This window comes from Gopherus evgoodei, chromosome 2 (assembly GCF_007399415.2).
Source record: "Gopherus evgoodei ecotype Sinaloan lineage chromosome 2, rGopEvg1_v1.p, whole genome shotgun sequence".
NCBI lineage: Eukaryota > Metazoa > Chordata > Testudines > Testudinidae > Gopherus > Gopherus evgoodei.
Genome location: NC_044323.1, coordinates 35058961 through 35084735, shown reverse-complemented (window position 1 = coordinate 35084735; position 25775 = coordinate 35058961). Strand labels below are relative to the sequence as shown.

The window sequence follows — 25775 nt, the reverse complement described above, 5'->3', positions numbered from 1 at the left end:
ATACAATAATGTTCCATAAAGCCATCCCTCCTCTTACTCTAGATCAGTGGTTCTCAGCCCCGGGCCGCTTGCAGCCTAGTCATCACAGAGCTGTGGCCCATGTGACTTCCTCAGGGCCATACAAGTAATGTATGTACTGTGTGGATGCGGCCCACATAACACAGAGAGCTGCATATGCAGCCCACAATGGTAAATATGTGGAGAACCACTGCTCGGGATGCTGCAAAATTAAGCTAAAATATTCTGGAGTGTATAAAATTGGAATGCTTCATCCAGCAGTTAGTGTGAATCCTGAAATAAAATGGTAGCTCTTGTTTGTTGGAACTGAGGCTCACTTTGCTATTGGTGACCGTTTGCTGGTTCCTATGGCTAGAATCTCACTCTCAGTGCCACTGCAGGGGCCCTCAAAACAATCCTGATTAGTTGTGAGTAGCAACAGCCACTTACGAAGCTGTGGAAAGCTTTTATTATTTGTGTTTTGGTAGCTATGTTGGGAACAGGCCCCGTCTTATCATTTAAGAACTTGTCATTTAAGAAGACAAAATATGAGGGAGAATAAAATAAGAGGTAAGTCTATATTTGAAGTCAAAATATACCATTAAAAATAAACAAACATCCACCCCTCTCAACTGCCCTTCTAACCTGGTCATAACTAGTTGGTTAATTTTTTATAAGCATCATAAAAGCCACCCTAATTTCATGGACGAGTTGCATACCTCCTGTAGCAACACTAGAACAGTATTCCAGCTAGTCTGCACAGTGCTGCGTTTATTGATTTCAATTATTTTACAATGAGTTTTTCTTTACAATAGCAGTATTCTCTCTCTCCCCCCCCTGCCCCCGAGAGATGGTTTGCAATCAGAGTGATGGCTTTTAGTTGCCAGTATTCCATCTGTTTTATAATTTCACTGTGATAAAGTACTGATTAAAGAATTTTGTATGGGAAAATTTTTGCAGCTTTCTGTCTGATATAAGCTATGACTTCTACAGGGAACCTGAGCTTCAGGATTATATTTATACCAGGGCCTGGAAGCAGCTGAAGCTTCATGGGGAAAGGAGGTGAGGAGCAAGGGATTGGTATAAAGTAGCTTTATAATGGAAGGAGAGAAGGGGACTTCAAAAAACTGGTTTCCACTCTTATCAAAGGTATTCTCACAGGTTGGTCCTCGAAAGCTACACAAGACTGGCATTTCATGAAAGTAAGCAATGGAATAAACTTTGACTCTTGTCGTACCACCGCTTGCATGTGCCAAAAGCTCTGCTGACCAAGTTATTCGGTCTTTCCACAGATGCAGCTTCCATTGACTGTAACGAGTCCTCAGATGTATGTGAGGACTGTGGAATCAGGCCTTATAGGTTGAGGTAATATAGCTATCTAGTGTGTGCACAGGGGGGCCAAGCAGGGGCATGGGCCTTCCCAGTAATCAAAAGGGGCACTGAACTCCTCCAGTCCCGGGGCCACAGCATGGAGAGTGAGTTCCTGTGGCCCCCAGGGCCGCAGTGGGGAGAGCGATCGCCTTCAGGCCCAGGGGTGTGGCTGAGACACAGAATATGCCTCTCCAAAAGCCATCAAATTTTTATTCCTGTGCACACCCCTAATAGCTATTGTTATTTTCTGTATGTTATTACAGTAGGGGTGTTTGTTTCTTCAGTGAAGGGATTTCAGCAAGTTTTTGACTTGTTTGCATACATTAACTCCAGGAGAAACTTGTGCCCTGCTGTATGTGTAAAACTGCATGGATATATTCTGTCTGCATAATCATAATAATTGCCCAATTTTTAGCCCCAGTCCTGCAGTGGGATCCGCCACATGGCTTACCCATGGAGAATCCTGTCCAATACAATGGGATTCTGCGAGCATAAAGGCAGGGCCGGCTCCAGCGTTTTTGCCGCTCCAGGTGGCAAAAAAAAAAAAAAGAAGAAGCCACGATCGGCAGCACTTCAGCGGCAGCTCTATCGCTGCCACTTCATTCTTTGGCGGCAGTTCGGTGACAGGTCCTTCCCTCTGAGAGGGACCGAGGGACCCGCTGCCAAGCTGCCACTGAAGAGCTGGACGTGCCTCCTCTTTCTGTTGCCTGCCCCAAGCACCTGCTTGCTGCGCTGGTGCCTGGAGCCGGCCCTGCGTAAAGGAATGATGCATCTTTATTTCTTCTCAGGATCTTCCTGTGTTGGTGTAGTTTTGAAGATTTGGGCCCTGACCTTTCATGTTACTCCTTAGGGCCTGTAAAAGGTGTGTGACCGGGGCTTGACCCTCTCTGAGGGGCGGAGGGGAGCCACACCGGCTCCCTACACGCTGTTGGTCCTGGAGCGGTAAACACAAAGACACAAGGCTCCGGCCCCGGGTCCGGGGCAGAGCAACACTGCAGAGTCAAAGGGGGCTCAGGCCTTCTGTTTCACAGTTGAGCAACAATCCAGTTTAAAGGGGCTCAGGCCCTCTGTTTCAGGGCTGAGCAACAATCCCGTTTAAAGGGGCTCAGGCCACTGTTTCAGGGCTGAGCAACAACAAGAGAGTCAAAAGGGGGCTCAGGCCCTCTGGTTCAGGGCTGAGCAGCAGTACAGTTTAAAGGGGCCCAGCCCTAAGTTTGGGTGGGGCACCAAATGCAGAGGCAAAGCTCAGGCCTTTCTGGCTCAGGGCTGAGCAAAGCACAGGGTTAGGAGGCTCAAGCCCTTTGGTTCAGGGCTGAGCAGCAGTACAGTTTAAAGGAGCCCAACCCTAAGTTCGGGTGGGGCACCAAATGCAGAGTCACAAAGCTCAGGCCCTTTTGACTCAGGGCTGAGCAACAATGCAGGGTTTAAGGAGCTCAAGCCCTCTGGTTCAGGGCTGAGCAAAGCACTCAGTCTATAAGTCCAGGCCTGTAGGCCTGAGCACCGGGGAGAGGGGGAGACTGCCACCCATAAGTGGGATGGCAGGGGGGACGCAGGCCCACCCACTCCACTGCATCCCAGCCCGGAGCCCTAACAGCGGCAGACGGTCTGCTGCTGCGTCAGTGGGGATCCTGTCCGCAACACACTGACATAGGCTCCGACATGTCTGCAGCCGGACTGGAGTCGGCTGCCCCCGGGCTACTTCCGACCTTCCCCTCAGGGCCTACCTGGTCCGTGGCGTCAGCTCCCGGGGAGTCCAACAGCATGGGCTCCTCGCGACCACGGCTGGGTCGCAGGTCTGGCAGCTCCTCCGGGAAGTCCGGCCAGGCTTGCTCCGGCTGTTCCTCCGGGTAACAGCAGGGACGGGGAGGCTCCAGCGGCTCCTCTGGGTAGTATGACTGGGGAAGCTCCAGCAGCTCCTCCAAGTAGCGGGCGCGGGGAAGCTCTGGCCAGTTAGGGCAGCTGCCCTGAGTCCTAGGGGGGTCCCAGTCTTGAGCTCCCTGCGGCAGGTCTGCTCCCTGTGGCGGCTGGGGCTTGACTGAGCTCTGATGGCCGGCTTTTGTACTTCCAGGTCGCTGCCTGACCCTCTGAGGGGCGGGCTCACTGCTCCTCAGCCCTGCCCACTCAGGCCTCTGGCTGGGCGCTCCCTCCCCTTGGCTGGAGGGGGGCCACACCGACTCACTACAGGGCCCCTTTTTAGGGAGGTGTGTCTGAAAAATATCTTAAAATGCAAACAATAAAATGTGAAAAAAAAATTCATATTATGGACTAATTACCATTAGGTCAAATGTTTATTAAAAATGTATTTAAATGTGAATGTATACATGTGTATATCATACTGGATCCAAAGGAGCCATCCTGGTAGACAGGATACACCTCTACCTCGATATAATGCGACCCGATCTAACATGAAATCGGCTATAACATGGTAAAGCAGTGCTCCGGGGGGCAGGGCTGAGCTCTCTGGCAGATCAAAGCAAGTTCAATATAACGTGGTTTCACCTATAAAGCAGTAAGATATTTTTGGCTCCTGAGGACAGCGTTATGTCAGGGTAGAGATGTATATACTATTTGAGGCTATATTCTGCCACCCTTATTCATGTTGAGTAGTACCACTGAAATCAGTGAGACTACTGAAGGAGTTAAGTGCTACTCATCATGAGTAGGGGGTGGCAGGATCTGCCTTTGCAAATACTTTAGACCTAAAAATATATATTTATTCTAAAGACCATAAACAATATTATCAGAATCTGGCCCCCAGGCTAGTAAATAATACACAAGTTACTTTTTAAATTCTTTGTATGTATTGACAGTTTAGGGAAGCATATGGATCGCAGACGAGAGAGTTGGTCACTGATCCCTGCATTAAGATCCATTCACTGACCTTATAAAGGAAATAAAAGGAAATTAATACAAACAACTCTGTTTGAAAAAGCCCAGTCATTGAATAAAATGACTAGTGTGCAGAAAAACCAAGTTACTGCTGACAGAGTTTTGGGTATGCATTGTTTTGCTCTCAGTGGTGCAGGAGAAAGAATGAATAATCAGAGTAAACTTGGACGTTTCTGGGTTTTGTTGGTTTCAGGACCCAGACCCTTAAAGCTACATTATTTTAATGCATCCTTGTATTTGTTTAAAGTTTATACAAGTATAACATTAGTGCTTTAAGTTTTACATCAACTCTCTGTCATTACATTCAACTATATGCATCTTCCTTCCAGCAAAATGTCTACTTTACAGAATGCATTTGTGTGTGTTTTTCTGGACCCCTTCAGTTAATATATGAAAAGAAAAAAAAAAAGAAAGAAGTACGCCCTGACACTATATTGGTAAATGTTGCATACTTTATTTTTGAAAAAAAAACATGTATTTTGCCAGTAGGTTTACCAGAATCCAAGTCTTCCAAATTACATTGCCTTTATATGTTACTAAAGCTATGGTACATGTTATAGATATTTTCATTAACCAGCAAATAACATTTTAAAATGAAGTAAAGCATGTTCTGTTGCATTAGATGTTGTTCCTTCAGTTTGCTAATTTTGAACCACAGAGAAGTCTAAAAGGATTTTATCCTATCTCTTGCCTCTAGCCTTCCCAATAATACCCCAAAAAATGTTTATTGTGAGGCTTCTATTTTTCCAGTAGAGAATGAAAAACTCAATTGCCTGATTAATTTCACCTGGCCCTGAAAGCCTGCACATAAGAAAGAGAGACAATTTGAAAGTGTGTTTTTGTCGTTAACATGGAACCAACCAGTGTAGTTTGAATTGGCACTAAGTTTTCAGCAGACTGATACATTATGATTTTAATATATTGAGGTTGCAGAGGGTGACTTCATCTACAGCAATTTGCATAGTATTTTTCTGGAACGCCTCATCATTTTCCTTTTATCATTGCTCTTTCATTTTGGCAGTTTTAGTAATCAAAGGAAAGACCCCTTTTTCTGGCAAAGAAAAGAGCTGCTTTTATTATGCAGTCCCAAGGAATGGGGAGAGAGACCCATGCACACGCACACATGCATGCGTACACTGAGTATTCTACATGAGCAATAACTATGAACTAATATGATGTGTAAAATAACTACTGAAGTGACAAAGATTCCAAAGGCACCAGAGCCTCAGTTTATAAATAACTCCCCTTGACTTCAAAAGTGTTACTTATATACAGGGGTCTACATAAATCATGGAGAAATCACACTTTTTTGGGGCGTTGATCACAGCAAATTTAGTAGCTGTGTAGCACATCTGCGAAATCTATTATTTATGCTGTGACCAACCTGCGAAAAATGTACGATTTCTCTGCAGAGTTTCTCAAACTGGGGGTCTTGACCCGAAAGTGGGTCACACGCCTATTGTAGGGGGGATCTCGGTATGGCCACCCTTAATCTGCACTGCTGCTGGTGGCAGTGTTGACTTTAGATTGGGTGCGGGAGCAGCAGCTGCTGTTCTCCGGTCTGCCTTCAGACCTGAGTGGCCAGAGAGCTGTGGCTGCTAGCCAGGTGCCCAGCTCTGAAGGCCGCTCCACTGCGAATAACGATGCAGAAGTAAGAGTGACAGTCCAGAAGCAGTGCAGATGTAAGAGTGGCATGGCATAGTATTGCCATCCTTACTTCTGCGCTGCTGCTGGTGGCAGCGCTGCTTTCAGAACTAGGTGTCCGGCCAGCAGATGTCACTCTTTGCTCTGGCTTGAGAGCTGGCGTCCGGAGACCAGATTTCACAGTCAATTACATGATTTTCATGGCTATGAATTTGGAAGACCCACTACTTACATTTTATGTGAGGAGAACAGGGCCCCAGGAATATTGCTCCTGTGCCATAATACTTTGTGATTACACTTTTAAACTACTGCTTCATTATTCCTTGTAGCAAGAAAGACAAATAGTCAAAACTCTAGAGAAATATCACGTAATTTATTAAGTTCAGGTGAAGAATATGCATATGTTCTTTAACTATAGAGCACTTGGTGGTAATCTGGAGCGTCCTGACTCTTCATATTTCCAGGTGCTAAATTTCATTAAAAGAAGCTAAAAATCATCACTGTCCTTTTAGTACTTTTCCATTCAGGCAATTATTCAGGTTGCTATAAGGATTTTGTGTGATTGCAAATGGGAGAGGAAATGGGCAAAATTATTGTGAAGGGGAAGTCAGGTGGTTCACAGTGCACAGGTCTAGATCATGTCTCCCCAACTAGTTTGCCCACCTCTGGCTGTGGCACAAAGCAGCCAGAAAGCTAGCAGGAGTGGCCACCTGAGGATTTCCCTATTGTAAAGGGAATACCTGGTAGACTACCGCCAGTGTAATAACTCTACACAATCCATCCTCATCTCACAGCCCCTTGTGTAGAAGGTGTGTGTGGTCTCTGGTTGGACAGGGGTTGTGGCTGTGGTGCTGCTGCACTCTGGTGATTTCTGGAAATGCTTCTTGAGCGCTGTTGCCGCCAGGTGCAACTTGGGGCAGCTCAGAGCCTTCTCTAAATTGTTGGGGCACAAACTGGCCCCTGACCAGCCTCTGGACAAGGGGTCTGGGGACATGTAAAATTGACATACAGCCACCTTTATTCCATTTCCCCTTCTGGAGGCTGAGAATCCTGGCCCATTCCCTCTAGTAAGATATGGTCCAAACTTTTACAAAGTTTGAGAACCTCTGTTCTAAACTGCAGTTGGTAAACCTTGGAGTTCAACATTTTGGTGACCCTCTTAGTATCTTTTATTAGGTTTGAGGAAGTAGTTGAAGTTTGCCAACAATTTTTCCTGTTATTTAAACCCATGTTCTCTTCTTACACACCTCCCTCCACCCGTATGTAAACCCTCTAATTATTGTTACAGCAGTTCACAGCCTAATATTCTCTGCTCCCCCTCCACCTAGGGCGTGAATATAATTCAGGTAAAAGCTTTCGGAGGCTCAGTACCACCTTTTAGTGTCTAGGTTTTAGATAGGCATGATCCATTTTAAGCCATACTTCATTATTCAGCAGGTATTTTAAAAGGTTTAAAGAGAGAGAGATGCCACTCTCAGGTTTGTTTTTGTTCCAAGTTTCCATTAAATGTCTTATGTAAACAAAACACAAAGGTTTATTAGTAGATTGAAAGGCTTTGTAATATGAGACAGCAACCTTCCAAATTAGTATTATGTATTTAAGTGACCTATGGCTGTTGTACATTTATGCTACAGAAACTTCTTTTCATTTCTGTTAGCTTGTAGCTGAAAAGCATATTGGTTCTGATTAATCTAGAGCAATAATTCTCTGAATATTCTTCAGTTATTGAAAGGAATAAAATCAGGTTTGGATTTGTCAGCTTTTAGTTTAAATTTCATCTGCTTCATCATATATATGATGATGTCATCTCCTAGAATAAACTGCCATTGTAATCAATGTTGGGACCAATAAAAACAATGTTTCCAATTCTTATTATTTTGTTAAGTAACATTAGAGTCCTCTGCATTGCAAAATAACCTAAATGTGCTCACTCACATTTTTCTCCACAGTTATTCAACTCTTTGCCTTCTTCTCACTCATGTTGCTGTAAGCTTTTTGATTTCCCTCATTAATACACATAATTTACTTTCTGTGGATCTTTATGGTCCTACTCACTGCTGCTTCAGAGATACCTTTGAGTTTCCTAATCTGATTTTTTTGTACAGCACAACATATATTCTGGACTGGGAGAACTAAGTTTATCATTCAAACATTATTTTAAATGTTTCATTTGTGGGTCATGGAGTTTTACTGCTGGATCAGCCTGACATTTTCTTGATCCAGTACAATGCAGACAATTGTCTCATTTGGCTTGGACATAAAAATGTGACACCTCATAATTCTCTCTTGAAAAAAGGATTCTGTGCTGAATTATGTATTGAAATGACTCAATAACATTTTCAGAAATGACCCAATTTCAGTCAAGAGCAAATACTTGCTGTTCAAGGTTAAATTAACTAGTAGTTGGGAAAACTGAGACTAGTTAGTTGTCAGGTGCTGATCTGAAAGTTGTGGTGGCTTAGAAGGTTCTACAAAAAAGGCCATCTCCGTGCAAGAAGTATTATCTTCAGCTTCCTATTGAGAGACAATGGAAGTCCATATCTTTATGCAGATACCAGAAAAGATTAATGGCAATACAGTGTATGAACATGATCTTATGTTTATAATATAGTGCCTGTTATCCAGAAGAATCCCAAAGCACTTTACAAAATGTATACAGTACAGGAATAATTTTAACCATCAGTGAGGTATGAACACTCCTGGGATTTGAACAGTTTACACAACGAATAGTTTCTATGGCCAAGTAATAGAATCTGCGATAACATATTATAAACAGTAACTTCTCGAGATAAGAGGTAGCAAACCTCATCTTTCTATGATCTGCAAGAGTCCCTGGGGTGCATTCCAGACAGCAGACACTCCATTTCTGAACTTCAGCAGGTGTTGTCTTAATGCCGAGGAATATTATTTATCGTCCAAAACTACTGTGGAAGAATTTCCCTAGAGGCTAAAGCTTTTACATTCTCCTCAAAATCTCTCTTCTCCAAAACTCCCAGTTCTAAGTAAAATATTTTGAGACACTTGGAAGAAAACTGCTCTCTCTCTCTTTATAAACAAATAAATAATCTCTCTATTTGCATCCCAAGCTGTACCATGATTATAACAGAAAGAAAAAATTTCCTCCACTACATCAGTTGACTCTGAGGTGGCATTTCAGTACTTGCTGCTACCAAAATGTTAGTCGTGCCCTTCTATTTTCATGACTATTTTCACTAGATCTTTCTGATGCAAAACAACCAAATACCATGAGATTATTAATACTGTAGGAAAATATCAAGCAAAAGTAGTTCTTTTCAGAATTTTGCATTCATGCAAAATATTGCACAAATTAGGACTAGCCAGACATAATTTTGTTCTATTCAATAGCAATTTAGAACTGGTCTGAGACACTATTCCCTTTTCAGATATTTTCAAAAAAACTAACCATTTATTGAATTCCAGATTTAAGTGGAAACTCAAAGCTCAATCAATGGATAGCAGATCTAGTAGGGTAGTCTATTAGTTTTTTTCAGTTTGGCTTTCTTACACTAGCTAACTTGCAGTGAACTCTTTTTAGTTTCTGCCTTTACAGAACTCTTCTTAACAACTTCACTTCGGTTAAGTGTACGTGGATGGGCTACTCAAAGAGAACATAACTCTTGTGCTACAGGATGCTAAGTCAGTGGCAGTGTCCTGAAAATATGAGCTTTCCATAGGAGATTTTCCATGGAGCTGCAGTACCTATGAGGGCATGTTTGCACAGCAGCCATGAGCATGTCTCCCAGTCTGGGTAGTCTAGCTCCAAGCTACTGTGAAGACACCACCTGAGAGATCTGCACTATTTCTCCCTCCCTCCCCCCGGCCTATAAAAAGTTCCTTTGGGGCAATTACACTGTTATGTGACCTACCCATTCCACCAGGTATATCCTGGTGCTCTTCTGAGATGAATGAGGCAACAAAGCTTTTGACATGTAAGGTTAGCATCTCTCTACAAACATATACATTAATGTATTTACTGAAAATGAAAAACCATGCAGATATGTACATCTTTACTACTACTACTACTACTAGATTCTTTGCACTTCTATAGCTTCATCCATCCAAGGATCTCAAAGTGCTTTGCAAACAGTAATGAGTTAGGCCTCACAACAACCCTGTAGTGTATTTTTTTCTCTATTTTACGGATATGTAAAGTGAAGCACAGAAAGGTTAAGAGACTTGTCAAGCATCACATAGTGAGTAAGTGGTGCAGCTGGGAGCAGAAGTTAGCTTTCTTCATTTCAGTACCCTGGTCAAGCTCACCAATTTTTGGATTCAAGCATTACCTCTTGGTTAACAGCAATTCATGACCCTCCTTCTTCAGCAAGTTACTACTTTTACAGTGGAAGAAATTAAAATGCTGGTGGGAATTTCTGTAATCGGTGAATGACTGACTATAATCAAGGAACATATTCAGTGGGGGGTCGAGGGAAGACCTCTATGAGCCATTAAAAGTGTGAAATATTTTCTTGTCTTCATAAAGAGCTACACAGCTCCTCTTATATATCTCAGTTTCAGTTCCTCAGTATTAGAATATTCTTGTTTTCAAACCTTGATGGTCAGAGAGAGAGAACCTCAAGATCTCTGCAGAAGACTCCATTATCCAGCTATTTCTCTCTCCCTCTTTTGTGGTGGTATCTAGATTGAAATCTTCATTAAGATGGTAACTCTTGGGAATCTCTCCTTGCATGAATGACAGTGATCTCCATATCCTGAAGATAGTCAATCTAGAGAACATTCTTGAGTCGAAATATAGCTGTCCCAAGTTGTTTCATCAATCTTTGCAGTGAACAAAATACCTAACACCATAGCACTTGGAAGATAGCCTAGGGAGCTCATCTGTCTTGATCGGAACTGACAATTTGGTTGCTTCGTATTACTTAAGGATGTAAGAAGACATGCATTCCAGGACACTGAAGAAAACAAAGCAATATACTGACGGAATGAATGGTTAGGTACTGTAAATTTCAAGTACAGAATTCTCATTGCTCACAATTAGAGCAGAGGGGTGGAGATCTGTCTGTTTGGGAAATGGGGGAGGTACATTTTGCTGTAACTCCCTGCATTCTAGCCCATAAAATTAAGTGGATTAATTTTGAAAAATCGGGGCAAAAGTAATTGGTGTAATTTCCGCCCCAGTGCCAGAAGATGAGAAGTAGTCTTTCCTTCCAGTTTCCAAGACGTCTTTCTTACCTAATTTAGTAAAAACTCCTGGAAAAATATCACTATTATATTTGCAAGGGCTGTGGCCTTTTCGTAAAAGTTAGACACCGCAGTTTATATTTAGGCACCTAAATAGGTGGCCAATAGAACTATTAGTGTGTTCTCTCTTAAAAGTGATTAGGTATTACAACTAATTTCAATAGAAAAACAGCTATTGGGAAATAAATTACTGTGAGGAACTTCCCTGTGGGAAACAATATGTCAGAATACAATTTTTTCACTCAGCTTTTCAAATTCCCACTTTAAGGAATATCAATAATGGAAAATCAGACTGTGTGGATGAAATCCTGGCACCATTGAAGGGAAAGGCAAAACTCTCATTGACGTCAGTGGACCAGGATTTCTTCCTGTCATGCACAGAAAGGCTAATGTGTGTTCATCTGATGGTGTGTATAAAATATTCATGTCACTGTAGGGATTTTTTTTATCCTTTATGTTTGTATATTTTCAGTATTTCTAAGGCCACCTATGGTTAATATGCTAAAACAGCAGTACATCAGCTGAGAGAGAATGAAAGGGATATTGAGGCATATGTAATTTTTTTTACTGCATTTTCCTTTATTCTATCATCAGAAAACCACATACCAGTCTACTTCACACTGACTGACACTGCTGAAAGCTGGTTTGTTTGGTAGACTACTAGTTAATGTAAACTTTGTTAGCTATGAAGTGGTGCCATCACTGAAAGTGTGGAAGGATGAGACTTGTTATAATCAAAGTTGTTAAAAAACAGATGGTCTCCATGCAAGAAACATCTTCAATTCTGAAGGGAAAAAATAGAAGCAGGAGCAGAAACGAAATATTTTTTTAAAAGACATATCTCATAGTTACACTTACATTCCTTTGTACCTAAAATGTGCATAGGGGAACTGTATAGCAAGTTATTATCCATTGGTGAAGGTGCTGGAAGCCTTATAAGTTGAAAACTGCTTATATGCTGCAGATTCTTTTTGGTTTTATAGTCCTGACTTGGCTGCTGAACAATTATGACATCAGCTCCTGAATTTCAAGTCTAGCTCTGTATCCCTGCTTTACATGTCTTATGAAGCCAATAGCATCCTTGTGGTGTTTCTGGTTGGAGTACATTTGAACTGACATTTCTATTGAAGTAGCTAGAATGTGATTTTATTACTATTATTTGTTTTGCTTATTTATTTATTAGCTAATCGTATTCCAAAAAATGTTTTTTTGTTATGTATCTTGATAGTGCATAGTATGTGATGCACCATTTTGCAATACTCATATATGCTGATATATAACATTTGAAACAACAATACATTTTGAAATGACATTGAAATTAATAATAATTAATAATTCACTGTAGCAATTGGAATGGCAGAGGCAACAGAACTGCTTCTTGAAAAGAAAACATAAGGAAGAATGGTCCTTACCAGTAAATATCTGATTGTTTTAAAAGGAGCTATTTTGTAAGTGTGCTTTGTTTTCCTTGGTGATATAGTCTAAATTAAAATGTATAGATTATAAAGTCAGAAGGGACCATTGTGATCATCTGGTATGACCTCCTGCCTAACACAAGCCATAGGACATCCTTGAATTAATTCCTGTTTTAACTAAAATATATCTTTTACAAAATCATCCATCTTTGATTTTAAGATTTCCAGTGATGAAGAATTTAACTGAACCCTCTAAGTTTTTCCAATGGTTTATTACTCTCACTGTTAACTATTTAGGCCTTATTGAGTCTGAATTTGTCTATCTTCAACTTCAAGCCATTGGCTCTCGTTACACTTTTGTCTGCTAAATTGAAGAGCTCTTGATCAAATTTATCAAATTTTTGTTCCCTGTGTAGGTTCTTATAGACTTAATCTTCTCTTGGTATACTGAGCTCCTTGAGTCTCTCACTGTAAAGCATGTTTTCCAGTCCTTTGATCATTCTTGTGGATCTTCTCTGAACCTCTCCAAATTTTCAGTATCCTTCTTCAATTGTGGATACCAGAACTAGACACAATATTCCAGTAGCAGTTGCTCCAAATACAGATAGTATAATCTCCCTACTCCTACTCAATATTCCCCTGTTTATACAGCCAAAGATCACCTTAACCTTTTTGGTCACGTTGTTGCACTTGGACCTCATGTTCACCTGATAATTCACCGGGAACCCCAAGTCTTTTTCAGAGTCAGTGCCTCCCAAGATAGGGTCCCCCATTCTGTGAGAATGCCATACAATCTTTTTTCTAAAACATTGCATTTGGCCATATTGAAACTCGTATTGTTTTCTTGTTCCCAATTTACTGAGTGATTCAGATTGCTCTGTATCAGTGACCTGTTCTCTTCATTATTTACCACTCCACTAATCTTCGTGCCATCTGTAAAATTTATCGGTAATGAATTATGTGTTATCTTTCAGGTTATTGATAAAAATGTTAGTCAGCATAGGGCCAAGAACTGATCCCTGCAGGACCCCATTAGAAACACAGATGCTCAATGTTGATTCCTGGATTGCAGTTACATTTTGAGACCTATCTGTTAGCCAGTTTTTAATCCAGTTAGTGTATGTCAAGTTGGTTTTGTATTGTCCCAGTTTCTTAATCAAAATGTTGTATGGTGCCAATTCAGATTCTTTATCCGGGTCTAAGTATGTTACATCAGCGCTATTACCTTTAATTACCAAAATTATAATCATATAAAAAATTATGTCAACTGAATTTAACATGGTCTGTTTTTCATAATTCCATGTTGTTTGGCATTAATTAGCTCTGGTGTTGTCTTTAACAGGAGTTGAAGGCCCTCAAGGTATGTCTACACTGCAGCTGGTAGTGAGCATCTCAGCCTGTGTAGACAGACTTGCTATGATGGGGCTCCAGTTAGCACGCTAAATGTAGACGTGGCTTTGGTTGCAATTTGGGCTCTCAAACCAATGGGGTTGGGTGGGCTATTTATTTCCATCACTTTGAATAGCTTTTATCAGATTTATCTGAATGAGCTGATCCCAGAAAATAAAATAATGGCCATTTAATTAATAGTGCAGGTAAAAAGAAGTGGAAGGAGAAAGAACTCATGGAAAATCAATCACAATTAGATATAACCAATGGAAAATGACAAGGCATGTGTTCAATGTTTCAGAAGCTGGTGTTCACATTAGGCCATAAACTGTCAGTGTGTACTCTGTAATGTGCCATATACCACTGATTGTCATGTGAATAATCAGGTCAGCCAATTGTCTATGTAATGTTGAGAGGGAAACACAAGAGGAAAATGAAAGGGATGAACTGTATATTGAAAGCGTGTGTGCGCGCAGGGGCGGGGTGTGGATGGAGAGAGAGAGAAAGATGATTTGTTTTATTCCTCTTCCCTATATTTTTATACTACTGGGGACATTTTCAGTCATGATCTTTGTTTCTTTACAGCTTATCTCTGCATGCTTCTTTCTTCCCATAAATCATAATCTTCTTATGGGGAATGGCAATGGTTTTCTCAGCAATAAATTGTGATGTTAGATAGGATAATAACTTCAGGTAGGGAATCAACAACAGGAACAGATGGACTCTTAAAAACAAAGAACCTATGTTTGTGCAAGTGTCCCAGCTACTGAAACAGAAGTGGAAGAGAAATACAGGAAATCAGGACAGAACCTTATCCAAAGAGAATTGCTAACATTTTCAAATTTGCTAATGTTAGGGGCATAAATCCACGTTTAGCTGAACATTTTATATAAGTCAATTTATAAATAAAAGAACCTGATTTTTCAGTTGCCATGTATCCAACAACTCTTATTAAAATGAATGAGAGCAATGGTTTTTGGTCCCTCTTAAAATCAGGCTGTTTAATTAGGTGACTAAATGTGGATTTACATGACTCACTTTATGCATCCATGTTTGACATTTTTAGCCAGTGTTTTTTCAAAAATTTCCATGCCATATTATATGTCTATGATTTGCAACCTTTCTTGTGTGCAGAATTTTCCTGCACAAAAGAGCTCCTTGAACTGGATTTAGATTAGTCTTGAGGACCTATACTCAATTACACTTCTCGCTTCTTTGAACTTCTCAGTCATCTTTTATGGTTATAAAAAGGTGGGCAGGGAAGGGGCTGGGCTAGGACTCAATAGAGCAGGGATATAGGGCTAAGTTCTATAAGGTGCTGAGTGTTCTGGCCTCGCTGCAGCCAAGTAATTAAGCATGTGCCTAACTTCAAGTATGTTAGTAGTCCCAGTGATTTCTTAAAGATATACATGTACTTAAGTACTTGGCAGGATCAGGCCAGAGCACTCAACACTTTGAAGGATCAAAAAGAGAAGGCTGGGGAGCATACCTAAGGGAACAGGAAACTCTCTTCCCTCACCCTAGATATGTAATCACTAGTATATATCCATTAGCTTATTTCTATTGCAGACAAAACAAGTAGATGTAGTGACAGTGAAAGATGAAGGAATATGTGGTCCTGGGGAACATGCTGGATCCTTTCACTTTTCATTTCCAGACTGTTTAACATGGAGGTCCCCAAAAGTGTTGGCACGCCCTCCTAGTGGGGCATAGAGGAATGTTGTAGGGGGCATGGCTGGGGCCCAGGCCAGGCGGGGAAGGAGTGCCACCTAGCTCTGCTCCTGGCCCTGACTGCTGGCCCCAACTGCCTTCCCCGCGCCTGTGGCCCTGGCTGCTGGCTCCACCCCCAGGGGTCTGTGTTTGGTGTGCTGGCTGCCTGCCTCGGCCCCTGGCCAAGGCTCCAGCCCCATCCTCGGCCATCTTACTCCTGTCTGTGGGGCCCCCACCCCACCCTGCAGCTATGGCTCCACTCCCGGCCCCAACTGGGGGGGGGGGCATGGAGGTAAGAGGGGGCACAAGGTAAAAAGTTTGAGGACTGCTGGTTTAACATTTCTTTTAAAATCTAATTTTTAAATAAATTACACATGCGCGTGCATGCGCGCGCACACACACACACAGAGCTAATGGCCCCTAATACCACCTATATATGTATAATATTAGGGGGCATTCACTGAATTCCATTGAAAGACACTTTAAGATTTAGCTTTTTCTAGTTACTTTCTTTATAATAAAGAATTATTGACAATAGAATTTATGTTTACATATATTGAGAGAGCAGAGGACAATTTAACTCTTTCATGTTGGTTTTTTGTTTGATAATTAGGTAAAAGTTGTTTCTGCTAAGGTAGCATATATATAGTTCTCATCTATAATTTTTTAATAAGCCAACAGCCAAAGAACATATGCATTTTGTATGATGCTGTAAAGGTAGAATATGCTGGTTAGAGCCTGGAATGTCAAATTGTGAATCTGAATGTTTAATGTAGTATTCTTGTTTTGTTCTCTTCCCTCTGTCTACATTCTTGATCTACATTTGGCTGACTTTATTGTCTCTGTGTGGTAGCCATGTTAGTTTGTATCAGTACCCACAGGGCCTCAGAGTATACCTTCTGGCTCTGTCAATCTGTTTCTACACTTCAGCAGGTGGGTATTGTAGTTGTAAGAATGCTTGATAGAGATCTTGTGGGTGTTTGTCTCTGTCTGAGGGGTTGGAACAAATGCAGTTGTATCTTAGAGCTTGGCTGTAGACAATGGATTGTGTGATGTGGTCTGGATGAAAGCTGGAGGCATGTTAGGTAAGTACAATGGTCAGTAGGTTTCCAATATAGAATGATGTTTATGTGACCATTGCTTATTAGCACTGTAGTGTCCAGGAAGTGGATCTCTTGTGTGGACTGGTGCAGGCTGAGATTGGTGGTGGGACAGAACCCGCATGGCCCCACAGTATACCAACAGTTTTATGGCTGACTTAGAGCAACACTTCCTCAGCTCTCATCCCCTAATGCCCCTACTCTACTTGTGCTATGTTGATAACATATTCATCATCTGTACCCGTGGATGTCATAAACAGATAGCTAAGGGTTAATGTTCTTTTACCTGGAAAGGAGTAACCTGAAACACCTGACCAGAGGACCAATCAGGAAACAAAACTTTTTCAAATCTGGGTGGAGGGAAGTTTGTGTCTGAGTTCTTTGTTTTTGTCTTCTGCCTGTATCTCTCTCTCTCGGCTATGAGAGGATTTCTGTCTCCTGTTTTCTAATCTTCTGTTTCCAAGTTGTAAGTACAAAGATAGGTTTGTTTTTTGTATTTACATGTGTGTAGTTGCTGGAATGTGTTAAATTGTATTCTTTGTGGATAAGGCTGTTTATTCATATTTCTCTTAAGCAATTGACCCTGTATTTGTCACCTTAATACAGAGAGACCATTTTTATGTATTTTTCTTTCTTTTTACATAAAGCTTTCTTTTTAAGACCTGTTGGAGTTTTTCTTTGGTGGGGAACTCCAGGGAATTGAGTCTGTGCTCACCAGGGAATTGGTGGGAGAAAGAAGTCAGGGGGAAATCTGTGTGTGTTAGATTTACTAGCCTGACTTTGCATTCCCTCTGGGTGAAGAGGGAAGTACTTGTGTTTCCAGGACTGGAAACAGGGAGGGTGGCATCCCTCTGTTTAGATTCACGGAGCTTGCTTCTGTGTGTCTCTCCAGGAACCCAGGGAGGGAACACCTGGAAGGGAGAAGGGAAGGGAAATGGTTTATTCCCCTTTGTTGTGAGACTCAAGGAATTTGGGTCTTGGGGGGACCAGAGTGCCCCAAAACACTCTAATTTTTTGGTGGTGGCAGCTTTACCAGGTCCAAGCTGGTAACTAGGCTTGGAGGTTTTCATGCTAACCCCCATATTTTGGACGCTAAGGTCCAAATCTGGGAATAGGTTATGACAGTGGAAAAGAAGCCCTCGAGGAATTCCATCATGATTTCAACAATTTCCATCCCACCATCAACCTCAGCCTGGACAAGTCCACACAAGAGATCCACTTCCTGGACACTACAGTGCTAATAAGCAATGGTCACATAAACACCACCCTATACCCGAAACCTATTGACCATTATACTTACCTACATGCCTCCAGCTTTCATCCAGACCACATCACACAATCCATTGTCTACAACCAAGCTCTAAGATACAACCACATTTGCTCCAACCCCTCAGACAGAGACAAACACCTACAAGATCTCTCTCAAACATTCTTACAACTACAATACCCACCTGCTGAAATGAAGAAACAGATTGACAGAGCCAGAAGAGTACCCAGAAGTCACCTACTACAGGACAGGCCCAACAAAGAAAGTAACAGTACGCTACTAGCAGTCACCTTCAGCCTCCAAATAAAACCCCTCTAGTCCATCATCAAGGATCTACAACCTATCCTGAAGGACGATCCCCCACTTTAACAAATCTTGGAAGACAGGCCAGTCCTCGCTTACAGACAGCCCCCCAACCTGAAGCAAATACTCAGCAGCAACCACACAACAAAACACTAACCCAGGAACCTATCCTTGCAACAAAGCCCATTCCCAACTCTGTCCACATATCTATTCATGGAACACCATCATAGGATATAATCACATTAGCCAAACTATCAGAGTTCATTCACCTGCACATCAACCAATGTGATATATGCCATCATGTGCCAGCAGTGCCCCTCTGCCATGTACATTGGCCAAACTGGACAGTCTCTATGCAAAAGAATAAATGGACACAAATCAGACATCAACAATTATAACATTCAAAAACCAGTTGGAGAAAACTTCAACCTCCCTGGTTACTCAATTACAGACCTCAAAGTCACAATACTCCAACAAAAAAACCTTCAAAAACAGACTCCAACGAGAAACTGCAGAATTGGAATTAATTTGCAAACTGGACACCATTAAATTAGGCTTGAATAAAGACTGGGAGTGGATGGTTCATTACACAAAGTAAAACCTATTTCCCCATGCTAATTTCCCCCCCTACCATTACTCACACCTTCTTGTCAGCTGTTGGAAATGGGCCATCCCTGATTATCACTACAAAAGGTTTTTTTCTCCTGCTGCTAATAGCCCACCTTCATTGATTACTCTCATAGTTAGTATGGCAACACCCATTTTTTCATGTCCTGTGTGTATATATATATCTTGCTACTGTATTTTCCACTGCACGCATCCGATGAAGTGGGTTTTAGCCCACAAAAGCTTATGCTCAAATAAATTTGTTAGTCTTTAAGGTGTCACAAGTACTCCTCATTCTTTTTATTGTCTCTGTGATTACTTTCAAACCATTTGTCATTGCCCATCCCTGTTTCCACGTACGTTGCCCAAATGGCTATCTTGCATACCGCTTGCAATTCATCTGAGCTCACCTTTTCCACCCTGATATGTGTGTCAAGTATCTTGCTTTCCTTGTCTGACAAATTTCTGCTATTTTAAAATTACTACTAGAACAGCTTCTCTGGCTCAAACCCAGCTATACTGCCATCCTTACTTTTTCCCATCCTGGCTTGTTCACATACTCCCAACAAAATCCTTGTTTTCAGGAAATAGATATTTGATCTCTATTTCCTTCCTTCAGTTCTAAGCTCTTAAAGAGGACATATGAGTCAGTGACCCTCCCAGTAATATATCATCATCTACATAGTCATATCCAGCCCTTTGCTTTCCCATTACAGTTTCCCTCCAGTATTGACTTTGACATGATTCTGTATGATCATGAAAAGGATAGTTGGTAAGAGGTTGTAAGCACATTCAGTTTCCATTATTGCTTTATAGCACCCCAGCCTTCTTGCTAACATGTCTTTGTTTAATACATAGTAGTATATTCTAGACCTGGCTTTAGAAATCTCTTGTAAAACATCTGAGCAGCCTTGTAATTTTCCTAGGTGACCTGTATAAATTCAATTTGTTCTCTTTGTAAGGACTTGGTTCCTTTCTGAAATTTACCAAAACCATAAAACAAGGACCTAAATTTGAGGTGGATTGAAAATGCAGGAAACCCTAACATTCTGTGTGATTTCTCAGTTATCCTGTGATCTGGGGAACTGAGGTTAACACCCACTCTCCAGTGAAAAGCTCCACCCAGATTTTAATGACCACGCCAATAAGAAAAGCAGTGTAACTTTTCCTCCAAAAACCCTCTAACTGTACAATTCATTCCTAACACCATTCTGCTACATTGCTTCAGGCTAACCCAGGGGGAAGGATGCCTGCTACTGAATCACCAATAGCAGCATTCGAAGCACTTGGATTTTTCTTTGGAGGTCTAGAATCTTAGTGCTCAAAAGGCCTGATCCTGCTTAGTTTAGTGAATACTCTCTTGGTCTACTAAGCAAGCTGATCCTGCAAGCTCGTCATACAGTTCATTCAGTCTCTTTTCTCAGGCATTGGGATAATTACTAATACATTCAGCACTAAGTTATTTAACTTTTTTCTCCCTAAGTTACTGCATGCTGATCATTTGGATACTACTTTGCCAATTGCATGCATTAGATGTTTTTTGAGACTCCAGTTAATGAGAGTCAGCACATTCCTGGCATCTTTGCTTTTCTCCTTTGGGTCTCAGCTTTCTACACCTTTTCCAAGGCCACTGCTGTCTCCATTTCTGTTTACAGTTCAAAAACAGCATGTTTTACAGCTGCTTCCTCTGTTCCTATTACCTTTCTCATCATAGTAAAGACTGGCTCCTGAAGTCAGTTTTTCTCCATATAATAGTAAATCCTTCTCATACTTGCCTGTTAGTGTGTTTCGATATGTCTACAACCATGGTTTTTCCAAACTTGATTCTACAGACTATATTCAGTATCTCTCACTGCTCCTTTCTCTGTTCCTTCCCTTACATATTCCCATCAGAAACTGATTTCCTTCTGCAGCTTTTTCTACTCCCTCTTTATAGCCAGGGCCAGTGCAAGGATATTTTGCGCCCTAGGCAAAACTTCCACCTTGCGCCCTCCCCTACCCCAAAATAAATCACATACATTAAACATGAATACATTTAAATCAACCCAGGGCTCCCAGCTGCAGAGGTAGCTGAGAGTCCCTGGGGCTCACGGGCAAATTAAAGGGCACGGGGCAGCGGCCACTGCGGAGCTCCGGGCCCTTTAAATCCCCACCGCAGTTCCAGCTGGGATTTAAAGGGCTCGGGGGCTGGAGCTGGGATTTAAAGGGCTCGGAGATCCCCACTGCTGCAGGGAGCCCAGAGCCCTTTTAATCCCGGCCGCGGAAGCCGGTGCAGTCCAGCACGGTGTACTGGCTCTTGCCGGTACACTGTACCGGACCTTACCGCCTTACTTTCACCTCTGGTGGAGGCTGAGCCGAAACCCTGCTGTTGCGCCCATCGCCGGGCTTGTGCCACGTAAGTGCTAAGTGGAGCTCTGCCCAGCTGCCAGCTCCCCCGCCGGCAATGACAATAATTGCATGGAGCGGCCGCTGTGCTGGGAGAGGGAGTCTGAGCCGCCCATGTCAGTGTGCCGCTGGCAGCTCAGCCCAGGAACGCTGTAAAAAAAATTGGGAGTATTGCTTTTTGGCGCCCCCAAATCTTGGCGCCTTAGGCAACCTCCTAGTTTGCCTTAATGGTAGCACCGGCCCTGCTTATAGCATGTGTTCAGCTGTCCCTTTCTTTGCTAATCCAACATTGGCAGGACTAAGCACTTTATATGATATATTTGTGGGTTATTTACTTTCTCAGCTCCTAGAAATATAATACTTTTCGACAGAAGCTTCTCTCCTTTGAGAATCTAGGGCGATAGAGTGTGTGTTATTCCTTGTAGTCAGATATAAATTCTTTGAACTCATTGGGCCAGAGTCTCACTTACTTATAGATCAGTGTATTCCCATTGAATTCAATTGGACCAGGCTGATGTACATCAACTGAGGATCTAGCCCATTATATATAGGAATGAAGCTGCAGGCTCTGAAAAAGGACCCGTCTGGTAGCAATTACAGCAGCTCATCTGCTTGCCAACAGGTTGCTGTGAGCACATCATCCCAGTGCTTTATTCGCTGTACTGGCTCTACATTAAATAGAGAGTCCGGCTCAAGATCTCTCTTCTGATAGTGTAAATTGTTCATGGGATTGTCTCTAACAACCTGAAAGGCTGCTTCTCTCTCCATGACCATAACATCCCATGACAGCTACATTCCAGTGTGGGTCAATGAAATGGTCAACCAGTGGAGGAGGTGTGAGAAAGAGAGAACTTTCACAGATGCTGACCCTACATTATTAAACTCCTTCCTGTAGCAGAAAAGAAGGATTACAGTCCTCATTGCATTGAGAACTAAAATGTGAAGCTCATCTCTTCAATTTAGGTTTCCCTCTGTATGGTCTGTGTATATTCACACACATACCTACACATGAAAAATAAAATAAACATCAAGCTGTTTCTCCTACAGGAAGGGAGGGAGGAAACAGATTGGTATTGTTTTATATTTTTTGAAATATTTCTGAGGTACTTGGGATACTATGGTGATGAGTTAGGAAGTGGAAGGCATGTAAACAACAAAGAAATATTTAGGTTAATATTAGAGATGGGTCCAAGCCTCAAAGTTTGGATTCAGACCTGAATTTCTTCAAAATACATTCTAGGCTTATCTCTAGTGAGGCCTTGTTTCAAATCACAGCATTTAAAAGTAGTTTTAGTAATGTTCTTTTCATATTACCATGTCCAAGTATTCTCCTGATACTGAAGTCTGATCTGATCTGAAGTCTTCTCTGCAACAGACTGTGGAGTTTTCACTTGCCTTCATAGCACTAACTTGTCTATTGGGACTGTCATGGTATAATTCCCCACTCTGAACCTTAGCGTCCAAAAGATGGGGTACCAGCATGAATTCCTCTAAGCTCAATTACCAGCTTAGTACTTGTAGTGCTGCCACCAATCAGGAATTCCAGTGCCTGGTACACTCTAGTCCCCCCAAAACCTTGCCCGGGGACCCCCAAGACCCAGACCCTCTGGATCTTAACATAAGGAAAGTAAACCCTTTCCCTCACCGCTGCCTCTCCCAGACTTCCCCTCCCTGGGTTACCCTGGAAGATTACTGTGATTCAAACTCCTTGAATCTCAAAACGAAAAGGAAAATTCACCTTCCCTTTTCCTTATCTCTCCCCCTCCCAGACTCACTCTGAGAGAGAAAGTAATCCTAACACAGAGAGAAAATTAACCGTTCTCTCCCCCTTCCCTCCTTTCTCCCCACCAATTCCCTGGCGGATACAGACCCAGTCCCCAGGGGTCTCGCCAGAATAAAAAAAATTAGGTTCTTAAACAAGAAAAGCTTTTAATTAAAGAAAGAAAAAAACAGTAAAAATTATCTTTGTAAATTTAAGATGGAATATTTTACAGGGTCTTTCAGCTATAGACACTGGGAATACCCTCCCAGCCTAAGTATACAAGTACAAATTAAAATCCTTTCAGCAAAATACAAATTTGAACTCCTTCCAGCCAAATACACATTTGCAAATAAAGAAAACAAACATAAGCCTAACTCGCTTTATCTACCTAGTACTTACTATTCTGGACATATAAAAGACTGTATCAGAGAGATTGGAGAGAAACCTGGTTGCACGTCTGGTCACTCTCAGAACCCAGAGAGAACAACAACCAAAAACTAACAGCACGCACAAAAACTTCCCTCCCTCAAGATTTGAAAGTATCCTGTCCCCTGTTTGGTCCTCTAGTCAGGTGACAGCCAGGCTCACTGAACTTGTTAACCCTTTACAGGCAAAAGAGACATGAAGTACTTCTGTTCTATTAACGCTTGACTATCTGTTTATGACAGGGAGACTTCTGTATTATATGACTGTCCATTTTGTGATTTTGTATGGGGGTTTTTCCCTGTAGATTGTTTACTTAAAGACTTCTAGCTCCAATCCTTGGTGCGCATGCTACAACATGTGATATTGATGGACAGAGAATATGTCATCATACTAAGAAGAGAGGGTTTTTTAGATGTCTGTGAAATTGATTGATCACTTTTAACTGTGTATTCTGACCTGCCTGCCTGCAATAGAATTTCCATAACAATTTAATTATTTTTAAAAGGCTAATTTAATAACAGAGAAATTTCCCCCCTAAAAAGATACGCTATTCAAGTGGCTTCCTAACTTTAATAATGAGACACACTTGAGAGTTAAATCTGGCCCCTTCCTTTGTGATGTGGAAGGCTCCAGAGGCAGTGGCACCAGTTTGGTTTCACTCTGTGGGGTGACAGGATTTAAGGAAACCATTGGGCATGGAGCTCAACTCCACCCTGTTCAGTGGAGCTTGGGTAAGAGCTGGAGGTCAAAGTGTGAGCAGAGCTGGTGAATCTGCCGGTATGTGGATCATTGCACTCTACACAATTAGGGTCTTGTGCATGATGAGGGCTACAGAAACTGCAAGGAAGCTCTGCAGTGGGGGAGAGATTCCGTCCCATGGAAAGCCCTGCACACAATCCAGCGACTTGGCCTTGTGGGATTTAGCACTTGATGTAAAAAAAGTGAAGTAATGCGATAGATTTTTCTATCTGAATGATTTTTCAATTAAAAATAAAGCAAAACCTTTTGGAGTGTGTGTGTTTGGGAGGGTGACTTCAGAAAGAAATGCAAAAACTGACATGAATTCAATAGTGCAGAGACCATGACAACTGACTGTGTTGTCTGTGCCTTTGTGCTGGGATCAGGATTGGAATTTATCCAGCTGGTGCTTCAAGGTTGCATTTAGTATGTTCTTGTGTTTGTACAATCTTGTGTTTGTAAAAATCTTTTTTTACTTGAACAAATCTAAATGGTATATTTGTCATCGGGAAGAAGTGTTCTATTGTTTTCTTTTAAAAAGAGGTACAACCTTCCTCCCAGCCCCCCCCCCAAAAGAACCCCAAAACCCCTTATCTAGTTGACTAAATCTTGAAGAAATATAGAATACTTGTATACTAATAGGCTTACCCCTGGAATCAAATATCATACAATCATGTCTGTCATGGGTTTTGTGTACAAGAATTGAAAGATTCTTTGGATTACTGTTTTAATTATAGAGTTGGCACTATATGACGTGCTCACCTGCTCTGTAAGATATTTGTAGTAGAAAATAGTTATCCATTTAGCTTAGTTTCTCACTTTGGCGCATACTAATAGCAGAAAGTATAGAATAGGCAATAGCAGAGTCCTTATAGTTGTGGTGCTTAATTTGTAATGAAAGAAGTGCTGGGGCTCAAACATTTTTTTACATTCATAACTTATGTGGCAAGCCCAGGGGTGCCAGGGCTATGTACTGTCAAGCCTGGAGGTGCCGTGGCAAGTCCTGGCACAAATTAAGCACTGTAACAATTGTAATAGGAGTTTGACACAGGCTGAAAGGGGAGAAGATTTAGAAATACAGTAAAATGTTTTTCATTTCATAGAAACAAAGGATTAAATTACATTTAAATTACATGTAGCGTTACATGTACAACTCCAAGTGTTCAAAAATAATGTTAGGCCCCCTAAAATCATGAGATGTTAACAATACTACATTTGGGATTTTTTTAATTTGTATTGTGGGTCTTAAGCCTCATATTTTCAAGATTTTCTTCATAACTATGAAGACTAGAAACTGGTTTTTAAATGAAAGTCATAATCCTATGGACTCTGGGAGCTGGAGCTTTATGCAAAACTCCAACTATTGTGAAACTCGCAGTAAATTCATGAGATCAGGCAATGCTCTTCATAGTGTGATCAGGAAGGACTGTGCCATCATGTTAGCCTGTCACTCCCCTGACGCTGGATGCTATGGAGAGCGACAGGCTAACAAGATGGCATCGTCTTCATGTAAACTTGGGTTATAGTAAGATCACTGTCAACATTCACAACTC

The 25775-nt window shown here is 41.7% G+C and overlaps 1 protein-coding gene across 14 annotated transcripts in view; it reads left to right on the top strand.

Moving 5' to 3' along the window:
• The window catches only part of KIAA1217 (KIAA1217 ortholog), a 276578-nt gene that overhangs the window by 79364 nt on the left and 171439 nt on the right, over positions 1–25775 (top strand). The window lies entirely within an intron of this gene.